Below are 21,252 nucleotides of genomic sequence, written 5' to 3'. Positions count from 1 at the left end.
GTCAAGAGGACTATATTTATAAAACCCAAAGGTTAACATAGGCCTACCTTTCAAATTTTTTTTTTGGCATTTTAAGAATGATTTAATGAAATGATGTTAATTCAGAAATACATTCTATATCTCAACATCAATAAAATATGACATTTAAGGGAAGAGTCAATAAAATTTTGCATTTTAAAATCAAAAAGAGTACATCTTGGACACCTTAAAATCTTGGACAATTTTAAAAATTTAGTTATAAGCAGGACATTACTGTGTAACAAATACTGCTCATATCAAAAGTGCTGGTGAGAAAGAATTCAATATGCCCTCCCACAAAATCTGTTCACATACATAATATATATACATATAATTGTAACAAAGATTTTTCATGTTTACGGTGCTTGAAGTTTGCACTGAAGTCAATGAGCATCCATCTGCTACCTCTTTTGTAGCAACTCCAGTTAGAATGTTCCCCAGACAAAATGCTATTACTTTCTAAAATGTGGCATTTGTGGAGCTGGAGTGCCCTCTATTGGTAAGGAAGAGGACACACTCATTAGTTGTCCTGAATGCATTTTCTCATTGATTCGGAGTTCACATCCATCTTGAAGCATTCGCACTGCTATTCGTGCGATGTTCTTAGAGTCATTAAGACCACTATGAGGTCGTCCATCATAATCCATTCCTAATTTTTCAAGCATTATTGCCAGTTTGGTTTGGCTTCTAGGAACCTGAAATATAAACAATAATTCTTTAGTATTATAAACTGTAATATAAAGCCACAGAAAAATAAGAAGCTGAAAATAGTAGTAATAAAATTATGTTGGGCAAAGGATCAATGAGCAAATAAATAACTTGATCAATGAGCAAGTAAATAACTCAAATTTTCAGAGCTTTAACAAATGATCTTAGAATTTTAACTGAAAATATGGCTAGAATCCTCAGACACTGAAAACCTTTGCAGTACTATACTTAAACAAATCATTTATTAAAGGAAATGTACTGTTCTGAACACCTAAGTTGAAGATTCACATTTTTAACCTAATATTTTTGTGATATTTTTCTACAAATATTTTAGATAGTAATAAAAATATTTACCATTTTTAAATAACTAAAAATAAGGAAGCTCAAGAATGAAAAATGATGTTGTGGTATTTTTCAACCTATTTTTAAAAACTGCTCCATTGTGATAAACCCCCAAATCTCACATTTCCCAAATTCTAAAAAGCTCCTTCACTTCTGAGAACAACTTTTATATTTTCTGCATATTCCCATCAAGAAGATTTGTTTAAGTTTAAAGTTCTATGGTTTGTATAGCTATGTCACCTGAGTATCACGGAGCTTCAGATTCATCTATAAAATAGGACTAACAGCTGTATTGTTTATTCAAAGGGTTACTGGTAGAATCACAAAGCAAAAATGATATACAAAAGAACAATGATAATGTAAGGTATACAACTACAATGCACTCTATGCCTCCTCTAAATATCACTTAGAAAATATGGTTCTAAAAATAACCTTTGCAATACAATGAATAACTTAGGTGGAAAGGACAGATTCCTGGAAATACAAAATACCAAAGTGAATCATAAAGAAATAGAAAATTTGACTAATCTATTCTTAGACAGGAGATTGAATCAGTTAATTGAGAACTTCCTAATAAAAGAAAAGCCCTGGACCATATAACTTCATTGATAAATTCTACCATTTAAAGAATCAACACCAATCTTTCTCAAACTACTCCCAAAAAAATGAAGAGGAGTGAACAGTTTCTAACATACTCTGTAAGGCCCACACCACTTTGATACCAAAACCAGATGGCAGCAGAAGAAAATTATCGATATCCCTTCTGAATATCACAATACAAAGTCCTCAACAAGCCAGGCACAGTGGCACACACCGGTAATTGCAGTGGCTCGAAGGCTGAGGCAGGAGGATCGCTAGTTCAAAACCTGCCTCAGCAAAAGCGAGGCACTAAGCAACTCAGTGAAACCCTGTTTCTAAATAAAATACAAAATACAACTGGGGATGTGGCTCAGTGGTCAAGGGCACATGAGTTCAATCCCTGGTACCCAAGAAAAAAAGAAAATCCTCAACAAAATAAAAGCAAACAAAATTCAGCAACATAATAAAAGGATTACCATGGGCTGGGGATATAGCTCAGTTGGTAGAGTGTTTGCCTCTCATATATAAGGCCCTGGGTTCAAGCCCCAACACCACCAAAAAAAAAAAAAGGATCATCACAATGACTAAGTAGGATTTGTTCCTGGGATTCAAAAAGGTTCAGCATGCAAAAATCAATGTTTTACCACATTAACAGAATAAAGGTGAAAAAAAAATCACATGACCATAAGAAGTGATGAAGGAAAAAGCATTTGACAAAATTAACCTTTCATGATTAAAACACTCAACAAATTAACAGAAGAAAAATACCTGAAAATAAAGACTATGTGAAGAACCCATAGCTAACATCATACTCAGTAGTCAAAGACTGAAACCTTTTCTTATAAGATTAGGAACAAGACAAGATATCTACTACACTCTCTTTTTTCAACAGAGTATTAGAAATTCTACCCAGAACAATTAGGTAAGAAAAAGAATAAAAGGGCCAGGTGCAATGGCACACACCTGATATCCTAGCAACTCAGGTGGTTGAGGTAGGGGATTACAAATTTAAAGCTCATGTGTGAGATTGGTATCCTGTCACAAAAAATAAAATGGATGAGAGGTAACTCAGTGGCAGTAAGTATGTATGTATCTCTCATATCTCTCTCTCTCTCTCTCTCTCTCTCTCTCTCTCTCTCTCTCCCACACACACATGAAAAAACAACAAAAGCTATCCAAAAGGGGAGAAATAAAATTATCTATTTGTGGGTAACAGGATATGTGTAGAAAATCATAAAGATTACACACACACACACAAAAAAAAAAAAATAACCCTAATGGAACTATAATATAAAAAAACAGCGGCTGGATGCAGTGGCACAAACCTGTAATCCCAGCAGCTCGAGATGGTGAGGCAGGAGGACAGTGAGTTCAAAGCCAGCCTCAGCAATTTAGTGAGGCCCTAAGCAACTCAGCAAGACCCATCTCCAAATAAAATACAAAAAAGGACTGGGGATGTGGCTCATTGTTTGAGTGCCCCTGGATTCAATCCCCAGTAACCAAAAACAAAACAAAAAGCCACAAAGAAGCAGGATCAAAATCAACACACAAAAATCTGTTGAATTTCTATACACTAACAATAAAAACCCAAAATGAAAATTAAAAAAAAAAATCCCATTTAAAATAACATCAAGGACGGCAGCAAACAAATGTTTCAGAAGACAGTGATGATGATGATGATGATGATGATGATGATGATGATGATGCAGATAAAAATGAAATTTTTGGTTTTATAAGCCTTTTAAATTTAACTGAAAGAAAGGATACCCAGTGTGCTGAACAAATTAAAGAGTTGGTTCTAAGCTTCTGTGAGAAGAACTGTGAAAAGAGTGTGTTTGAGCAGATGGACAAGCTTTTAAATGACACCACCAAGCCTGTGGGCTTTCTCCTAAGTGAAAGATTCATTAATGTCCCTCCTCAGATTGCTCTGCCCATGCACCAACAGCTTCAGTAAGAGACTTCTGAAAATGCCTTCAAACAGTAGTTTGTTTGTTTTTTCCCCCAAGTAGACTCAGAAATGTGATTTAAATGGAATATGTAGGTACAGAAAGAGTCCTGGCCTGGATTGAAACAACTGTAGTGTGAAGAGGATGGAAGAGAGTCTAAAAGCGGCTTTTTGAAGAGTTTGGATTATTTGTAACAGTAATTTCCATATTTTTTAAGATTTTAAATGGAATAAAGTGGATTAATTTCCTTTAGACTTTTTAGCCCATTTGCATGACATTTTTCTCCTAAAAGATTTCTGTAACATGAATAAAATGCTGAATAATAACAGCAATAACAAAAAATAAAATAACATTAAGGAGGATGAAGTACTTAGGAATAAATCAAGACAAAAGAATTATGCAGTGAAACTACAAAATATTGCTGGAAAAAAAGCACCAATAAATGGAAAGACACCCCATATTCATGGACTGTAAGACTTATTTTTAATATTAAGATATCAACATACCAATATGGTAGTGCATGTCTGTAATCTCAGCAGCTCTGGAGGCTGAGTCAGGAGGATCCCAAGTTCAAGATCTTCCTCAGGAACTTACAAGACCATGTCCCCCAATAAATAAATAAATAAATAATCGTCCATGGGGATTTCCAGATTCTATGCTATGCCTATAAAAATCCCAATGACAGCTTGGTGTGGTAATGCATGCCTATAATCCCAGTGGCTTGGGAGGCTGAGGTAGGAGGATCACTAGTTCAAAGCCAGCCTCAGCAACTTTTTTTTTTGCAGAAATAAAAAATTCCATCCCAAGATTCATATGAAGTCTCAAAGAACCCCAAAGAGACTGAAACAAATGAAGTCTACATGGTTTGCCTTTATGAAGACATAAACCTGTGTAATTCATGCCAAATGTTTAACAATTATGTGAAAAGACATCCAGCTAAGCATATTACCTACATGGATCTACTATGATGAAAAACATTTCACTATCAAAATTATTTTTCTCTTCTGTTATTGGTAGTTCAAAACATTAGTTATTTTTTCCCATGGGTCAAAAGATAACTAAGTATATGATTTTAAGTGGAAAAGTAGGTGACAGAAATCAGGTATTAGCAATTTCTCCATTTTCCTTTGTGTGTGAATCATTAATATAAATGTGGGAACATAAAACATTAATGCAAGTCAAAAATATTTCAATGTTTTAGCAGTTTAGCTTTATAAAAATAATAAATAAAACTGTTAATCTTTTCTAGATAATGAATTTGAATTTTTTAAAAACAAAATTTAAAAAAAAATTCTTATGGATGGTTAAAAGCAAAGGGGACAGGGGCAGAGAACTTGCTATACATGTTTATACATTTCTTTGAGGATAAAACACAAACAGCCAATAAGCACATGAAAAGATGTTCAATATTACTAAAAACTAGGTAAAAGCAAATCAAACCCATAATTAGATACTATTTCATACGTAACAGAAGGACCATTACAAAAAGAAAGCAAAAAATAACAAGCATTGGCAGGGATGTGGAAAAATTGAAATTTGTGAATTACTGGTATGTGAATTACTAGGAGAAAAAATGGTAAATCCACTGGAGAAAATAGTATGGAGATTCCTCAAAATATAAATTAAACATAGAATTGGCATATGACCACCACCCCCAATTCTCTGCATATCCCAAATTGAAAGGAGTAACTTGAACAGATATTTGACTATCCATCTTCATAGCAGCATTATTCACAATAGCCAAAAAGTATCTAGCAAGGGATGAATGAATTTTTAGAATGTGTGATCTATACATATAATGGAACATTATTCAGATAGTAAGGAAATTATTATACAATGAATATTATTCAGCTTCAGAAAAGAAGAAATTCTGGTACAAGCTACAATGTGAAAAAACTTTGAAGATATCATGCCAAGTAAAATCACAAAAGAATAAATACTGTATGATTTCACTTATAAGAGGTACACAAAGAAGTTAAACTCATGAAGACAGTAAATAGGATGATGGCTACCAGGTCTAGAAATCGAGGAAAGTTCAACAGGAATGGAGTTTCAGTTATAGAAGATGAAAAAGTTCTGGAGATGGATGTGATGATGGCTGTACAACTATGTACTTAATGCCAATGTACTGTAAACTTAAAAATGACTAAGACGGTAAATATTATGTTACACATATTTTATCACACATAAACAAAAAATCTCAGAGATAAAAAGTCCTGGATAGTGCAAGAAAAACAGTTAACTTAATCAAAGGCAAATTCATTTCAGGATGTTGGTTTAAAAAAAAAAGTGAAAACATGGATAGAGAACACATAATCCTCCTGCTTCCTCTGGCTTAGATGGAAAGCTCCCAACAAGGTGTTGCTGAATGGTGAATGGCAGGAAAACAAGCAGGAGATTTTGTAGAGTGGTTTAAAGATGAGCTGCAAGACTCAGCCTACTGACTTTTTATCACAACCAGCTAAACAAGTCCTGATAATACCACGGAGAAAATGATCCACTTCAAGTAACAAATCAATGAAGTAAAAAGAAACGAAGTCTTTAGAAATAAAACGTCACAAAAGGAAACTTAAAATATTCACAATTTTGCTTGGGCTTCATGGTGAGGAAAGTGATTACAAAGTATCAAGTCTTACTGAAAGCATTCTGGGAAAACTCTAGGAGAAAATTGTTTTTCCTCCCTTCAACTAGGAAACTAGGTGAGAGAATCCTTTCTCTAACTCTTCTGCTCAGCCAATGAGAAAGAGCTCTGTAGGTACAATCTGATCTTACACTAGAGACCTAATACTTGCCTTGCCCCCTCTTTCTGTAAGAGTTCACAGGAATGCAGTGAACACTTCATTGCATTTTTGGGATTTCTATAAGTGTAAACAAGCCTTTTCTGTTTCTAGGGAGCATGCACAAAAATGACAAGCACTATTAAATTTCTATGGAAAATAGAAATCATGTGAGCTTAAATTCTTCCCAGAAATGAATATTTGTAGAGGAAGAAGCAAACACACACACACACACACAAAAAAAAAAAAAACACAAACACACACACACACACACACAAGAACAGGATTAACAGGAAAGAGATATATTTTATTCTTCACTTTGACTTCAAAATATCATTTTTATGAACATATAGGCCTATGAAAGAAATATCACATTCATATAATTTTATAAATGCTAAGCCCGTATCATATAAATGATATGCCATGCAGAGAAAGTAGTTGAGTTTTCCCCAAAATCTTGTACAAATTTGTCTTAGACTTTATTTTAACTCACACTGTTTCAGTCTACTTTTAGAAAAATCAAATCTCACTTTAGTTTAAGCCAGTGTTATGGTTTGGATCTAGAATGTCCCCCCAAAAGCATATGTATAAAAAGCATGGTCCCCAATGAACAAGGTTCAGAGGAGGGATTTTTAGGCAATGGTAGTATTGTGAAGGTTGTAACCGCATCAGTAGATTAATCCATTTAATCAATTAATAATTTGAATAAACTACTGACTGATAACTGTGGGGAGGAAATGTGGCTGAAGGAAGCAAGCCACCAAGGACATGGTCTTGGGGATAATTTTTTGTCCCTTTCCCCTTCCTGTCTTTCCATCTTTCTCGCTCTCTTGCTATTTCCTGGCCACTATGAGCCGAGAAGCATTCCCCTGCCATGTTTCTTCCTTGGAGCCAGCAGACCATGGACTGACTCTCTGAAACTGTGAACCAATGTTAGTCATTCGTCCTCTAAGTTGTTCTTGTCAGATATTTTGTCTGACAAAAAGCTAATTAACAGAGTTGGTTATTTCACAAAAATATACAATGTTAGCCTTAAGATTTTTGTTTGTTTGGTACCAGAGATGAACTCAGGGGTGCTTAAACAGTGAGCCACACCACCAGCCCTTTTTACATTTTATTTTGAGACAGGGTCTCCCTAAGTTGCTTAGGGCCTCACTAAGTTGCTGAGGCTGACTATTTTTTAATAGTTTGAATCTATAATCCTCTTGCTTCAGTGATGAGCCTCTGGGATTAAAGGCATGTGCTACCATACTCAGCACCTTCCAATTTTTTTAAATTTATGAAAAGTAAAAAAAAATTACTCTCTAATTATCCATTTCTACCCTCCACCCTCAAGAGATGTAGGGTAAAAACTCATTTTTAGTTTGAAAAATGGGAAAAAACAAAAACAACTCTGGTATAAACTACATACCATCAACCATATGTGGTTACCACCATACACAGTAGAAATTTTTGATAAAACTGAATAAAGCAAACAAAACAAAACAAAAAAAACACTTAGAAAATCACACATTAGTGTACATGCAAAACATCAAACTTTTCATTAAGAATAGGATAATCAGGGCAAAGGGAGGAGGGGAGGTAAAGAGGAAGCACCAGGGACTGAAATTGAGCAATTTATATTCTGAGTTCATATGATTATGTCCAAATGAATCCCACTGTTATGTATTACTATAGTGCACTAATAAAAACATTTTTAAAAGAATAATACAATCAGTGATATAAAAATCTTACCTTGTAAAAGTTTCCATATGACTTTCGAATATTGATCCACTTTTTAGCAAAATGAGGATATTTGAGTCGGCTCAGTTGGCACTGCATGTTCAAAAACTTACTCATATCCTGTGAACTTATAAATCAGAAACATAGGGAAAAAGAGGATAAAGTAAGGGCTATACTATTCTCACAAATGAGTATTTTAAGTCATTTTATTTGTTTTTTTAAACTACACATATCAACTTTCCCATATTCACACAAAACATCAAGCTTACAAAATTAAGAATTAATTTTTACAACACCTTACTTCAAAAATTAACTTTAAAGGTGGGATGAAAGTTGGCATATTAGTTTTTTTTCCACAAACTAAATTTGGTTAGGCTCATCTTGATTGTTTTTATGGTGCTGATGACTGGACAGTCTTCTGTCTTGCTAAGTTTTTTTTTTCTTCTCTCTTTTATTTTGTAATTATTAAGATAACTGTGTAATGCCAGGTATGCCATATTAGTAAGTTCTTAGATAAGTTTTAAAATACAACAAAAAACAAAAACAAATACATAGAATGATTATATATAATAGGGTTAAAATGTCTGTTTTGCAACCTATATCTTTCTGTAACACCAATCAACATGTTTTAGTTAAGGTAGTCGATACTGAGTATGCAATATCGAAATTTTGTTGGTTCATACATGGTTTTTCTTAGACAAGAGGAATCAGAATAGCAATAGAAATTTTAACATTCAGCAGGAAATAAAAAAGGCTTCAACTCAGCAGCTACCCTGGCACAACAGGAAAGTTTTCAAATGTATTTTAGGAAAATTAAACTCAAGTGCCTTTTTCTAGGATCCTACTGTTTCTGCGTACATTTAATATCCTGAAGCAACCTCCAATGAGCCTGAGAAGTTGCTTTCCTGGCTTTCCAAATATTTCTGAAAGTATCAATTACTGTTTTTGTTTCGCACAGGTTTTCCAATGATTTGTCCCAGAATTTGAGGTGTTTACAGAACTGCATATACTGTGGTATGATAGAAGCACCTGTCAACATTAGCAGGAATATTGCTTATTCATGTTTAAAATCAGTGACAGATTTCCACAAAGGTCCACCAACATCTTCCCAAACTTCTAAACTCAACTATGATGTGATTAAATTCAATGCTCTTATATGAGAGATTCCCAAATCCTTCAGGTTGGCAAATCTCAGCATTAGAATACAAACCATCTACAATTTAAAACAGAAATTATTTGGGATTTTCTTCTTCAACCTTATTGGCATTATGGCAGAGGAGTTGCTCTTGCACAATGCCTGCAATCCTGGTTTTAATCTTTCTGATCTTCCCATTTAGCCTTTCACTTAACAAATGCTTATTGGGCATATACTTTGGGTTCAGCATTTAAGCATTGTGGAAGACTATTGGTTAATAAAAATCCTTACCCTAAAATGATTTTTAATTTCCTTGCAAAAATAAGTCCTACATTAATAAACATTAGATATAAGAATATGTAGTCAGAATGAAATACATCATATAGAGTATAAGACTTTAACAAACAACGTGAAATGTAAAATCTGGGTAAAAAGACTACGTTAAGGCTTTGAATAATGACAAAGAAATAATGAGAAAGAGATTCTCAGCAGACAGGAAAACATGAAGTACACAAAGAAAGGATATACCATGTAAATTCATGGGTAGCCTGACTAAAAATGAATAATGGCAGGTGGATTAGGCTAAATGGATACAGTGGGATGAGAAACCTTGAATGCCAAGCTGAACTTCTGCAAGAAGGCAAATGTGTTTAAAATCAGTTTTAGGAAAGACATTTAGTTTCACATATTAATATTTATCTTTCTAGACCTCTAGTCTTGGATTAAAATGTTATCATTGCTTTCCCTCCTCTTTGATCTCTAGGATTCAAAATTTAAGTAGGAGTAAAAATAAAAAAGGGAAAATACTATCTCCTATGGGATGACTCTAGAGCCTTTAGCAAATATTTATTTATTGAAATATTTTAATAAATATTTTTATTTATTAAAGGCCCTAGACGTGGCATCCTAAGTTAAATAAGGTAATTTTTAATCCTAAAAAATAATTTTAAAAAGGTGAATTCCCTAAATACTTACCCATCTGTTAATATGCAATATTTATACTTTGTTCCTAATTCCTTCAATTTCATCCAGTCAATTACTTTTTCAGTACCTGAGGAAAAGTATCAGCTCTGTCAACCTGATCCTGAGGATATACAAGTAAAATATTTAAAAATTAAGACAACTACTTATAGTCCTACAAAACACCCCGACATATACAAGAAAATTATCAATAAGAGGATGGCTTGTTTTAAATTCTTCATAGTTTCCTTCAGTTAGATAGATCTACCATCTAAATAATTAAAAATTGCTTATAGCCAAGTAGTAGATATTACTTTCAACTGAGGTATATAATTCTCCCAAAATTAAGACCTAAGACCATCCCCAATGGTTCTCTTTCTAGAGGCCTTAACCTAGTAGCTTACTGATTCTCAGAGTAGAAAAAAGGGCAATCTCTTATCTGCTCAAAGCCATAGCCTATGAAGTGGTCTTCCCAACTCAAGTCTCACACCTTTACACACCACACTATATACACACTGCTGCCAAACTGGACTTACTAAAATGTAAATCTGACCTACTCTATCACTCTCAATATCTTCCAGACACTCTTCAAGGCTTTGGGATAAAAGGACACACAAGAGCTTTCATGGTCTGATTTGCCCCTGGCTACCTAGACCATTTTTTCACTAGCCCATGCACATTTGAGCCATCCTGAACTATATGTATCTGCTGTTTCACAAGTGAAATGCTCAACCCTCCTTCCTGTTTACTTACTATCATGACTCAAAGATTACCAACATGAGGAAGCTTTTCCTAGGATAGCCCTCTACACATACAAAAATCCTTTTTATAGATGCCCACAATACCCTAATAAAACACTGATTTGTCACTCTTCCTAATTACGTGGATTATTTTGTCTGACTTATAGATCATAAGAAAGATGAAGACAGAGACTGACTAGACTGATTCCCTAGTTCTATAACATATATTTCAGTAGATAATCAAATATGTGTGGAGTAGATAAATGGATGAACGAAGGGCCTACTTATTAGAATACTATAACAACAAAAAAAAGATCACACTAAAAGACAGATTAAGATACATATACAGTCAAGTTGTACACACATACATTCTAAACCTTATCTTCAAGTACAGCACAATAATACTTACTTTGCTAATGCTTCATTTTACACAGGAAATCTTTAGATGCACAATTACAACTCCATAAAAGAAAAGTAAAATGTGCTTTTTGTTTCTGAGATGCAGGTCTCACTATCTTGCCCAGACCAAATGAGAACTCCTGAGCCCAACTGATCATCACACCTCAGCATTCTGTGTAGCTAGGGCCAAGCCCTCATGCCAAGTTCTAAGTCTTTTTATTATAATATGAAAGATCTTTACCAAGCAAGGAAAACATTCACAGTCTAGTTAGTCTGTATCTTCAGTATCCTTACAGTCTGGAAGTCAGGAGGATAGGCAGAATAAGCCAGTGGTCACAACACAGTTAAGAAAAAAGACTTGCCAGAAATTGTTCATAACAATGACTTTTTAAAAACATCTATAAAATAAATCACAAATTAAAAAACGTCTTTCAAGCTTTAGAAAAAGTAACACAAAATTATAACCTGAGTAATTCCAGTAAGACTGATGCAGAAATCAGAAAGCTGAGTGTTAATCTCTGGTCTTACATATTGCTGAAACGTATCTTCCTAAAGAAAAGGATAACAAGTTAAAAATATGACCCAATATATGACAGACCCTACACAACAAATTCAGTCACCAGAATTATCAGATAATTGTTTATTTGTGGTACTGGGGATTGAACCCAGAGCCACTCGACTACTGAGCTACACACCTAGCCTTTTTTTTAGACAAGGCCTTGCCAAATTGCCCAAGCTGGCCGTGAACTTATTGCCTCGAACTCCCAAATCACTGGGATTATGGAAGAGCTCTCAACAGAAAAAGCCATTCATTTTCATGCAAAGCCTTTTTATACTTACTGCCAGTGTGTTGGTGGCAATAGAGTTATTACACAAGTGATTTTCAGATAGATAAGATGTTCTGATATATACTCACTCAGATTATATAAAAGTACTATTCTGGGGAATTTATTCGATGATTTCTTGAACTATGAATGTACTAATAATAATTATCTAAAGCAGACATATTATGTTGCTTAGAAACCAAGGTTATAAGAGCTATTTCCTCAATAAACTTTCCATGAAAAAGATGGCCAGTTATTTCTACAAATTGTCATTTATAAAGATTAGTTAAAACCACCTGTGATGCTTTTTAAAAAAAAATATGCTGATGTCAGGGGCCCTATGACAGAAAAACTAAACTAGCACCTCTGGGAATAGAACCAAACATCTGTTGGTTTTTTTTGTTTGTTTGGTTTTAGTTGTAGACAGAATACCTTTATTTTATTTATTTGTTTTGATGTTGTGCTGAGGATAGAACCCCAGAGCCTCAAAACATGCAAGGTAAATGCTCTACTAACTGAGCTACAAACCCAGCCCCAAACATTAGTTTGATTTTGGTTTTTTTGTTTGTTTGTTTTTTCCTCCCCAAGTGGTTTTGATGTATACTGAGATACAAGCAAACAAAAAAACACTATTATAATGTTAGCTACTGGAAAGGGGGAGAAGCTATTTCCACTATTGTTTGATTATAGTTTTTTTTTTTTTCCGTTAAGCTAATATAAGAGCAAAAAGCTCACTTTAAAATTCTATTCTAGCTAAAATGGCAATGAGACCCTCCAACTTAGTAGTGAACACCAAAATAGTTGCTGCTAAAAATAAAATGAAGATATAACAATTCACTTACTATTTGCAAGGTATGAGTATTCAATAAAACAACAGGAAATTCAATTATTTCATGTATGAACTCAGGTGGATTACCCTCTTCACAAGTGGCTTCAAAGTCAATAATACAAATGTAGTCATAGTAACTATCAGCACAACTGCTCTCTTTCAACATTAGCTTCTGCTTCTTATAATATTTTTTCAGTCTCTTCTTTAATACATCCTTTACACCTCTAAGTAAAAGAATAAAAAACTTACTTAGGTGAATTTTACAGTCAAAATTCTGAACTCTTACCTGCTGGCAATAGGTTGAACACTGACAGTCATGGCATACTTTAGCTAAATTGCAAAGTAAGACTCAAAGCTAAATCAGCATGCATAAAACAACATCAACATTTTCCTTCACAAGTAACAGTTCATTTTAATGGTATAGAAGAGCATTTCTCTAATATATATTTGGTATTTTAAATTATAAATTTTGTCAGCCTATACCACTAACTCAGCCATACTACCTTATCTATTAAGATGACATGATATGAAAACTAAAAACTAATATTGAATCATTCTATTGGCCATATACGTTTGAAAGATAAAAATTTAAGTAAATTGAACATACTCTACTATCTTCCCCTTTCTTTTGGCATTTATAGTTTAGACAACTAAGAACTCCATGTGATATAAAAGCATTATGAGCCTAGAACATAAAGTTGACTATCTGTATAACTAATTTAGCAATACCATCCTAAGAGTAAACTATAATCCACAGAACATTATCATAGAAGTTTCTTAAATTACCTTGGGGAAAATATAATCTGGAAATTTCAATATTTCACAAAGCTTTAAAATACATATTCTACAAATGAGTAGGGGAGAAAGGAAGAGTCCTCCTACATAGATAACAATGGTTGATAAATAGTGATCACATATTCAAACAATATGTATTTCTTCAATAACTTAAAAATGTCACAGCCAGTGCTTATGTTTCCTTCACTGTTACTTGGCTCAATAATGAACTGGCCTACAAATAAATACAAAACTGTAGTAAAAATAAAAGGCTCTAGCTTATAATTAATATTTAGTTGCCAAGTAAGGTATTTTGGTAACATTGCCAGTTAGGAACTTTAAGAAAGGTTTTTGTATTTTTGTTTTCTTTTTTGCCTGTATTCCTTTCTTAAGTTCAACAAAGCAGTGACAAAGGAATCCTACCCATGATAACACTGATATTCAACTAGTTGGTTGTTTTAAGACAAAATGTTTTATGGGATTTTCCAAATCACTGAAACCTAACAAGCAAATTCTTCAACCCCTTTCATTTTAAGTCATTGTAAGTGACCTCTGTTACTTCAGAGTACTTTGTCTTAAAATTTCTTTTCCTTTTTGTTTTGTTTATTTGTTTCCAGGGGGAGAAACTATACTAACTAAATGGCTACCTGAAAAACCAAACAGTAGTGCAAACATATAACTAAATACTCAGGATAAAAACCTGTCATCCTTAATATCTCCCTTGCTCCCTCCCATACTCAACCACTTTTACTAATTCCAACTTCAAAAAAAAATTCAGGGGCTGGGGATGTGGCTCAAGCGGTAGCGCGCTCGCCTGGCAGGCGTGCGGCCCAGGTTTGATCCTCAGCACCACATACCAACAAAGATGTTGTGTCCGCCGAGAACTAAAAAATAAATATTAAAAATTCTCTCTCTCTCTCTCTCTCTCTCTCTAAAAAAAAAAAAAATTCAGAATCTGGTTTTCCTTAATTCTCTTTGCTATAGCTCCCATCAGCTTCTTGCACTATAGCAAATTCGTTCGTTACCTTACTTAAGAACTGAGCACCAATGCCAACTTCCTACCCAACCATCTTTACAGGTCCATTCTTTTTACATGGTAAAATGTAAACTTCAGTATAGTGCTCCTCACGCTACTATGACCTATCATTTCAGTATCACTGTTAAACATCCCTGCTTCCCCACTGCACACCAGTATATCAGATACTGCAGACAAAACATACTATAGGCCCTGGCCTCAATATGTGGTATGTTTTAATGTTCTGTAACTGGTTTATAGTAGTTTTTCTAAAAAGGCAAATCATATAACAAAAAAAAAATCTAAAAACAGGAATCAAAAGATTTTTAGTCAAAATTTTCTTCACAAATGGTGTCAAATATTTCTTCACAAAAAAAGCCTGAAATATCCTCCTCTGGCCATTTTCTGTTTGTTACAAATGTCACCTTCCTGAATTCCTAAGAAACACTCTCTCCTGTATCCTTGTGCTGCACTTGGCCAGGCCTCCAATATAGTACTGGCCACTGTGTACTGTGATTATTTATTTTTGTGTTTTCCCAAAAGACTGTGAGATTTCCAAAGCAGGGAAACATATCTGTATTTACCTTTATAATTCAATGCCTAGTGTAGTGCTTAGAATTCAATACAGGCTTGTTAAATAAATGTATAAACATACATCTAGATCTCTAGCTCCCATGCAAGCCAGAAGCAAGCAAATGATCTTCACACCTGGGAAGGATAAAAATTTTGCTCAGAAAGTCTTCTGTAGGCTATAGGGTGGACCTTCATAGTAGAAAGAGTCAGGGGAAAATGAAGTCAAAAATTTCTTCACAAATTATGATACAGACAATTTAGAAGGGAAAAAAAATATGTGTGCTCTTCTGAAAAGTAGTGAAGCTCTATCTTAAAGCAAAGAGGAGGAATTCTACTGAGATAGGAATAAGGATTAAAGGATGCCCAAATTTAATACCTTTTCATCTATCACATACAATTTCTTTCTTGATGCCTAGCAATTCTACTGTTCATTAAAAATCTATACATTTTCCTGGACTCCAAGTCATTCCTATCCTATACCCTAGAAAAAAGTAATTTGCTTTATAAAATATATTAAAAGTTTAGGTATGTGTTTATCTCACTAAAAATACAGAAACAGCTGTCTAAGCTACATTTTTTCTCTTTCAATACACAGTGAAATATAATACACACAATCATTCTGCATTAGTTTTAGAAGCTAAAACAATAAAAAAAATTCCTGAAAAATGAATGATTTCTTTAAATTACCTGGTTTCAGAAAATTCTCCTTACAAAAACAATACAAATGGCCAAAGAAAAATAAAAACAAAAAATATTCAACATCATTAATAAGATATAACTATCCATCAAGTAAACAAAGCAACCATACAAAAATTTTAAATGTATTTGTTTTGGTTAGATAGACGCCTAGCTATGCTAGCAGATATTCCTGGATTTCGATTGAATAATGTTATTTTATCATTTAAAAGACTGAAAGAAATAGAGTTGCACACAAAGATTTATGTACAAGAATATCAATTACAATTCTTACTTGAATTGTCAATTGTTATTAAAGTATGAATACAGATAATTTTTAATTTTTCAGTATTTTCACAATTTCCTAAGGTGAGCATGTAATTTTTTAAAGTTATTTTTAGTTACCTGGTTTCAAGCTTGAATTCTGAAAGCTTAGCTCTGAGTTCTTCCTTACTCATTCTATTAATACAGCCATTTGTACTAGCAATCTCTTTGTAAACTGGGTCACTGAAATCACTTCCATTGGAGGTAATGAACTTAGATCCTTTTGTTTCTTGGCCATCAAACCTACATCGATGCTTTTTCTGTGGGGAAAAAAGTAGGGAGAGGATACAGCTTATCAATAGTACAAACATCTTATATTTAAAGACTCAAACTCCTGAGGCCTCTTCATGCTACATGTTCAAGGAAAAGCACCCATTGCAGCTTCTGTAGGGAGGACAGAATGAAAAAATATATTTCAAAATAATTTATCCTTCTCTGAGTCATGAGGCTCCTCAAAGGAGATGAAGCTAAGCAAAAAGGTGTTGGAGTCAGAGCCACCTGAGTACAGAATCTGAGCTGATCATTTACTAGCAGCATAATCTTGGGTGGTTACTTATCAGCTTTTGCTCTTAAGTTTCCTCACCCATAAAGTAAAAGTGTATTTATCTCAAATGGTATTTAGTAATCGTAACAGTAAATAGTATATGGGCAGAATTATTATAAGCATGCAATAAGACCATATATAGCAAGTTCCTAATACCATATCCAGCAGTGATTATTAATAAATGGCAACTTTATTTATTACCATCACAGGCAGTAAAAGAGACCTTTTTATAAACTTACAAAATAGCTAATTTTTAAATGAACTTTCCACATTATACATGTGTAAGTCAGTGACTTCCTGACAATCTCTTAATTCAATCCAATATAAAAACAAAATATGCTATAAATCTAACTCAAAACTTCCTAGTACAGGGCTGGGGCTGTAGCTCAGTGGCAAAGCGCTTGCCTATCATGCGTGGGGCACTAGGTTCGATCCTCAGCACCACGTAAAAATTAACAAATAAAATAAAGGCTTTCTGTCTATTTACAACTACAAAACAACAACAAAAAAAAAAACTTCCTAGTACCAAAACAAAGGAACTGTATTCAGTTTTAAAACTCAAAAAAACTTTTGTTAACTTTTTTCAAGTCACACATATCCAATAATTCAGAACTATAGTTACTGTATTATAAACCTATTCTCGTTTTAAATCTGTTACATGACTTAATTCTATTCTCTCTACAGATAAACCCAAACTACAAATGTTATGCTCCAAAGATTCATTTATAATCCAACTATTTCCCCTATGTAAGGTTTCAATATTAGCTGTTTCAGAATTTCCAAAAATACTTTGATACTATTAACATATTAATGCTTATTAACTTAGTCAAAATTTACTACACTATTCCCATGTCAACTCTGAATTACAGACTAAGGAGGGATAACAGCAAAAGGCCGCCATCCCTGGCTTAGAATTACTCCAATGGTTCAGAGGCTATTTCTCACTCTAAACTCTTACTTTATTTTTTTTTAAATAGTCAGCATTGACATTAGAACTATAAATTTCCTGCTGAGGAATTAGATACATCTGAAGCTTTGTGCTTTGTGGTGCTTTGTGCTTGAAGTTGAGGTGGTCATTAGTATTTCCTTCTGATTCCTTATTGATCCTCCGTCTGGGTTTTTTTTTTTTTTTAAAGAGAGAGTGAGAGAGGAGAGAGGAGAGAGGGAGAGAGAGAGAGAGAGAGAGAGAGAGAGAGAGAGAGAGAGAGTTTTTAATATTTATTTTTTAGTTCTCGGCGGACACAACATCTTTGTTGGTATGTGGTGCTGAGGATCGAACCCGGGCCACACGCATGCCAGGCGAGCGCGCTACCGCTTGAGCCACATCCCCAGCCCCTAAACTCTTACTTTAATGCAATACATATTTATTGGAAATGTAATGATAGGTACTGTGCCAGAGTACTCATTCTCATCTCCTTTGAGAAAGGGGTTAGCAATTTCACTGTACGAATTTCATAAATAGGATTAAGCATGAGATTCCTAGTTAACAATCATTTAAAAATAAAACAAATTTTATTACATTGCTTTTTTGACTAACAAAATAATTAGCTTTTAATACATTAAATTTATAAAAGATACCTGGCTACTGTCTTTACAATTAAACAACATAATTTATTCTTTTGTATTTAAACCTACACTGAATTTTAAGTCCCATCTTACTAAACCAGACTCTCACATAGTTTAAGCAAATTTTCTCTTTGGATAAATCCATTCTCAGATTCACTTGGAATTCTTATGTAAAACTACAGCAACAAAATTTACTACAAATTAACACACCTCTTCTACATATGCTACAAATCATGACTTTTATGAAGATTTGTTTCTGCTCCTACAACCAACTGCAGACCTCTTGTTTCAGTGATGTTCTGAGCACAGTAAAGGTCTTCCTCTCAGTGATTAGTGTTTCTTCAGTTCTAGGACACAAGTTAATCCACCAAGAAACAGGAAGAAAAATTTGAAACCCCATATATACTATTAATCTGCAAAAACACATTCATTTACTAAATTGAGATTGGAACTGCCTTCTGCTCCAGTCTCTATGTCCATCTGTCAAATATCACTTACAATACTAGCCATATACAAAAGAGGGAGATGGATTCTGCAATAAGAAGAGAAAGATTCACCTCACAGAACGGTTAACATTAAATATTCCAAAATTGCTATCCTTTTTTATTTGTACTGAGAAGGGGATGATAGTTTGATCTCTAAAAGTTTGGTTTTTTAAATGAACACAATCTATTGTTTCAAGAAATAAAGTATGGTTTAAAAATAAGCTTCAAAGTAACTGCTTATCAAAAAGTATCTTTTTCTGTTAAGAAAATCTGAAAACAGTGTTTTAGTGTTTCCATAATTTTGTTGCAAAAAAAACTACATTAACCTATTTGCATCTATACATTAAAAAAACACAACTTATCTTGATTAACACTTATTCTTCCAAAATAAGAGTTCTGATAAAATTTGAACCTACCTGGTAAAACATAAAAATGCAACAGCTTTTATTAGTCTACAAAAGCATCAAAAACTAGTAATAATGGAAATTTACTAGCTGAATATCAACAAAAAACAACTTTGCTTTTGATTGGAAAAAAAAAGTCTGCTCATTTATTTAGAGCATCCAACAATAAATTTTTTAACAAATATGAATATGATGGTCATTAAAACAATCTGGAACAGACGGAGGCCTCAAATAGCTAAACCTAAGAAGTTTCAAAACTTTCAAATTAATGAAGTATAATCAAACACACTTCTCTTATTAAAGATAAACTTTTGAAAAAATTTTTTAAAACTGACTTAGATGATGCTACTTATACTTACAAAATCTATCTCAGAATAAAGGAGGTGGTGGGGTGGAAAAGTTCTCCACAGGGCACAAGGAAGTCCTCTTTGAGAATGAGATAGCTTTGCAAAGATCCAGAGGAAGAGTATGCTGGGCAAGAGAACCTATAAAGACCCTTAAGGAGAACCACCTTCCATTGTAAAAAAAAGACAATGAAGCTAGGGGCTCAATGCAGGAAAAAGGATGACTGTGTGAGATAAAACTAGCAACAGAAAGGGATACGATCCTGCGGGCACCCAACAAAAGGTAATCAAGGAATGGAATAGTCACCCAAATTCAGATTATTAAAAGATCATTATGCTGTACGCAGAAAGTAACTCATACATGGAAGGAGCAAAAGACCTAGGAATCCTCTTGCAAAGACTCACTTTGTAAGGGGCTCAACAATGATTTGTTATTACGAGGTAAAGACCAACTTCAGCATTATTTACAATGTACGGCGCTAATCAAAAATAATTATCTCCAATAAATAAGACGAATAAGTTTTAAGCTTGCTTTACATGTTTGCCAATGTGACTAAGATCAAAGAGTGAGATGTCAAATCATTAGGAAAATCAATCATATACTATAGGTCTATGAGATAACAGAAGAAAATGGGCAGAAATGGGAGGCGAAGACTAGGCAGGCAGACAACACAGTCATGTTCTGTGAAGGCTGTGAGGAAGGAGGCAGGCTTCAAGCGACATTTCCAGAGCAAATGGTACTATTTAAAAAACAAAACAAACAAAAAAACCTTCCCAATTACTGATGATGGAATGGCAGCAGCAACAGTGAACGCAGAATGTTTAGCGCAGAATTCCCACCCAGAACTTACAAAACCACAGTCCACACAACTTCTCTTCTGGACCACTTACACCCATCCTGATTGGGCCCCGAGGGGTCAATGACAGGCGCCCCGAGCTGGGGACCCAGCATCCCTGGGGCAGCGGTTTAAGCTGCACACCAGGAGAAAAGGGATGCCCAGGGGCGGCGGGGGCCGAGGGGGACGCGGGCCCAGCGCTCACCTAGCGAAGCGCGTGCTGCGGATCCTCCCCACCCTCCGGCTGCGGCGCCTCCAGCTGCGAGAGCGCCACGGCCTCGCCGCTAGGCTGCCCACTCTGCTCTTCCTCCATGCAGGCTCTCATGCCAGAAACCAGCTGCTGGAGGCACACACTCGCTCACTCTCCACCAAGCCCCAAAGCTGGGCTTTTCTCCGTTGAAAAACCACCCAGCTCGCGTTCCCGCGGCCGCCACACAAACTCCAGCGGACACCTCCCACTTCCGGGAGCATGTGGCGTCCGGACGCCGCGCAGGCGCAGTGAGCTGGCGCGCGCGGGACGAGCGCGCAGCTGCCAAGGGCGGGAGCGAGAAGAAGCAGGAGGCGTGAGCTGGGAAGCGAATTGGCGTGGACAAACCTGCGCGCTGCCACGGGGCGGGTAGAGATGAAGACCCTGTAGCTAGACGCAAATCATCTGAAAAAAATCATCCGTTAGCATTTCTTGAGGGAGGAGGCAGGGACATCACACAAAAAAGGCTTTTCTTCCATTACATAC

At 34.8% G+C, this 21,252-nt stretch overlaps 1 pseudogene across 1 annotated transcript; it reads right to left on the bottom strand.

Moving 5' to 3' along the window:
• Positions 1 to 429: 429 nt before the first annotated feature.
• LOC308658536 (3'-5' exoribonuclease 1-like) lies at positions 430 to 20,832 on the bottom strand (annotated as a pseudogene). Its single transcript has 7 exons — positions 20,725 to 20,832; positions 16,422 to 16,600; positions 12,993 to 13,203; positions 11,792 to 11,875; positions 10,203 to 10,311; positions 8,105 to 8,219; positions 430 to 713 (listed from the first exon to the last, which is right to left on the bottom strand). The product of its transcript is annotated as a 3'-5' exoribonuclease 1-like (transcript).
• Positions 20,833 to 21,252: the final 420 nt, after the last annotated feature.

The sequence above is a fragment of the Spermophilus citellus genome, assembly GCF_964194105.1.
Source record: "Spermophilus citellus genome assembly, chromosome: 10".
In the NCBI taxonomy this organism is placed as follows: domain Eukaryota; kingdom Metazoa; phylum Chordata; class Mammalia; order Rodentia; family Sciuridae; genus Spermophilus; species Spermophilus citellus.
Note: the sequence above shows the minus strand (reverse complement) of the source record. Positions and strands in the feature narration are given on the sequence as shown.